Source organism: Pelophylax lessonae, assembly GCF_965119305.1.
Source record: "Pelophylax lessonae genome assembly, chromosome: 6".
NCBI classification, from domain to species: domain Eukaryota; kingdom Metazoa; phylum Chordata; class Amphibia; order Anura; family Ranidae; genus Pelophylax; species Pelophylax lessonae.
Genome location: NC_138773.1, coordinates 106,098,232 through 106,102,249, shown reverse-complemented (window position 1 = coordinate 106,102,249; position 4,018 = coordinate 106,098,232).

The window sequence follows — 4,018 nt, the reverse complement described above, 5'->3', positions numbered from 1 at the left end:
GACATTGTTGCAGATTTATTAAAAAAGAAAAACTGAAATATCACATGGTCCTAAGTATTCAGACCCTTTGTTGTGACACTCATATATTTAGCTCAGGTGCTTTCCATTTCTTCTGATCATCCTTGAGATGGTTCTACACCTTCATTTGAGTCCAGCTGTGTTTGATTATACTGATTGGACTTGATTAGGAAAGCCACACACCTGTCTATATAAGACCTTCCAGATCACAATGCATGTCAGAGCAAATGAGAATCATGAGGTCAAAGGAACTGCCTGAAGAGCTCAGAGACAGAATTGTGGCAAGGCACAGATCTGGCCAAGGTTACAAAAAGATTTCTGCTGCACTTAAGGTTCCTAAGAGCACAGTGGCCTCCATAATCCTCAAATGGAAGATGTTTGGGACGACCAGAACCCTTCCTAGAGCTGGCCGTCCGGCCAAACTGAGCTATCGGGGGAGAAGAGCCTTGGTGAGAGAGGTAAAAAAGAACCCAAAGATCACTGTGGCTGAGCTCCAGAGATGCAGTCAGGAGATGGGAGAAAGTTGTAGAAAGTCAACCATCACTGCAGCCCTCCACCAATCGGGGCTTTATGGCAGAGTGGCCCGACAGAAGCCTCTCCTCAGTGTAAGACACATGAAAGCCCGCATGGAGTTTGCTAAAAAACACCTGAAGGACTCCAAGATGGTGAGAAATAAGATTCTCTGGTCTGATGAGACCAAAATAGAACTTTTTGGCCTTAATTCTAAGCTGTATGTGTGGAGAAAACCAGGCTCTGCTCATCACCTGTCCAATACAGTCCCAACAGTAAAGCATGGTGGTGGCAGCATCATGCTGTGGGGGTGTTTTTCATCTGCAGGGACAGGACGACTGGTTGCAATCGAGGGAAAGATGAATGCGGCCAAGTACAGGGATATCCTGGACAAAAACCTTCTCCAGAGTGCTCTGGACCTCAGACTGGGCCGAAGGTTTACCTTCCAACAAGACAATGACCCTAAGCACACAGCTAAAATAACGAAGGAGTGGCTTCACAACAACTCTGTGACTGTTCTTGAATGGCCCAGCCAGAGCCCTGACTTAAACCCAATTGAGCATCTCTGGAGAGACCTAAAAATGGCTGTCCACCAACGTTTACCATCCAACCTGACAGAACTGGAGAGGATCTGCAAGGAGGAATGGCAGAGGATCCCCAAATCCAGGTGTGAAAGACTTGTTGCATCTTTCCCAAAAAGACTCCTGGCTGTATTAGATCAAAAGGGGGCTTCTACTAAATACTGAGCAAAGGGTCTGAATACTTAGGACCATGTGATATTTCAGTTTTTCTTTTTTAATAAATCTGCAACAATGTCAACAATTCTGTGTTTTTCTGTCAGTATGGGGTGCTATGTGTACATTCATGAGGAAGAAGAATGAACTTAAATGATTTTAGCAAATGGCTGCAATATAACAAAGAGTGAAAAATTTAAGGGGGTCTGAATACTTTCCGTACCCACTGTATATATATATATATATATATATATATATATATATATATATATATATATATATATAATGAATATAATGTATGAAATAATATGTAATGCCATGTATAGTAACATATTATGTACATATATTAAAACAAAATAAGATGAATTAATAATATTTTTAAAATAATATAGAATTGATGTATATATTATATTAATAATAATATATAATGTAAAATTATTTTACATGTAATGTGTAACACAAAATAATGTAAAAAATGTTTTATAAAATATAATAATACCTTTGTTAGGCCCGGTCATAACCCTAGAGCGCAAAGACTGAATACTGAAGTATGTATGAGCAACATTGACCATTCAAATTTGATATAATATGCAAAATACTTTGTCTGATATCATACAATAGAGCAGCTGTGTTTAAAAATATAAGCTGTTAAGAAACATTTGTAGCGTAATATAAGATGGTCTTGTTTTTTCTAACGATAACTTCATGGTTGTAAAGGATACACACACTGTATTGTTTTTTCTATGGATGTAGCAATTAGTGTCCCTAGGATAACAAGTCTGGGACACCTTGGAACCAGTTTTATTTGTTCTGTAAAGCGCTGTGTATTTTGTCAGTGATATATAAACACAGGATATAAATACTTTTTTTTTTTTTTTTTTGTAAATAGTGTATTTTGAGGTAAATTTGTGACATTACTGGCCATTCTCATTGAATCCATCAAAGCTCAGGACCTCAAATAATGAAGACTGTGCCCGTGCTCAGCGTCATTTTGTGGCATTTGGGATCCTCTGCCTTCCTAGGACCCTGCAGTGAGGCAAAATGATGTCTCCGATGCCTATAGGAAGCGTCCAAAATTAGAAGTATTTTATTTTTATTTTATCTCCACAATTTTCATTTGAAGTTATTTTTTTAACTGGACCTTACATGAAAACACAGGGCCCATTTACCTTTTGGCCCCCACCCTCCAAAATAAAAAAAAAAAAAAGTACCCTCTGCACTGCAAGGGTTAATAGCGCACTTGGTCTGAGGGTTGAAGAACCAGCTTTATTACATACTTTATTCTGTACACTGTCAGGCTTTCACCACACTGTGCGACCAGTCCCTGAAACCACTTCACTAAAGCCCCGTACACACGTAGCTATTGTCGGCCGAACGATCGGCCGTCTTTTGTCCAGTGCTGTTCTGTCGGCTGAAAAGTGCTCTAGACTGCACACGAATTTTGTCGGCCAACAACAGCCGACTGCAGAAGTGATGTCATGTGATGGTTAACTTTCCGTGTGTTTTTTCTTTTCTGAGCATGCCCAGTCTTGCTAATCTGCTGTTTGTCGGCCGAATTCTGTACTGACTGACAAACAATCGGCCGTTCTGGTGACGGCCAACAAAAATTTTAAAGTCTGCACGCCAGATTCTGTTCGGCCAAAAATTCGCTGTCGGTAGTCGGAAACATCATACTAACAAGCCGACAATCGGCCGATCGTTCGGCGGCCAAATATTTACGGCCGACAATTGCTACGTGTGTACGGGGCTTTAGGCGCTTGCTGATGTCATCACACACAATGCAGGGCCACTAGTCCTGCATTGTATGGTAAGACAGTAAGGGCTCGCCCACAATCTAGAGCAGTGGAGAGATAAGCTGCAGTAACCAGGATAGTAAAGAATAACAAAAAGTATTACAGCTATTTCCTCTACCCACTAGACTACAGGTCTAAGAACTACGGCATGCGACCCAGTCTGCCCTGCCACAAGATTTTATCTGGCCCACCAAATGTAAGGGCAGATTCTGATGAAGACCCAGATGTTGGGGGACTCTGATGGGGACCCAGATATAAGGAAGGACTGTGATGGGGCCCCAGATGTAAAGAGGGAATTCTGATGGGGACCCTGATGTAAGGGGCAAGTTTGATGGTTACCCAGATGTAAGGGGTGACTCTGCTGAAGACCATGATGTAAGGGGGCACTTGAATGGAAACCCATATGTAAGGGTGCACTCTGATGGGGACCCTGATGTAAGAGGACAGTGATGGGGACCCAGATAAAAGGATGGACTCTGATGGTACTCTGATGTGAGGGGAACTCTTATGGGGATGGTGATGTGAGGGAGCACCATATTGAGGTTGCTGACGTAATGCGGGGAATCTGAGGTGCCCTCTGATGTAGGAAGGAGCTCTTATAGGGACACTGATGTACACAGGGACTCAAAGGGGGACCATAAGAAATTATGAACTTGTATGTGAAGGGAACTCTTATGGGGATGCATATGAAAGTAAGGACTCTGACGGTACCCTGATGTGAGGGGATGCTGAAGTGAGGTAGGACTTTAATGAGGACATACAGTGGGTACGGAAAGTATTCAGACCCCCTTAAATTTTTCACTCTTTGTTATATTGCAGCCATTTGCTAAAATCATTTAAGTTCATTCCTCTTCCTCATGAATGTACACATAGCACCCCATACTGACAGAAAAACACAGAATTGTTGACATTGTTGCAGATTTATTAAAAAAGAAAAACTGAAATATCACATGGTCCTAAGTA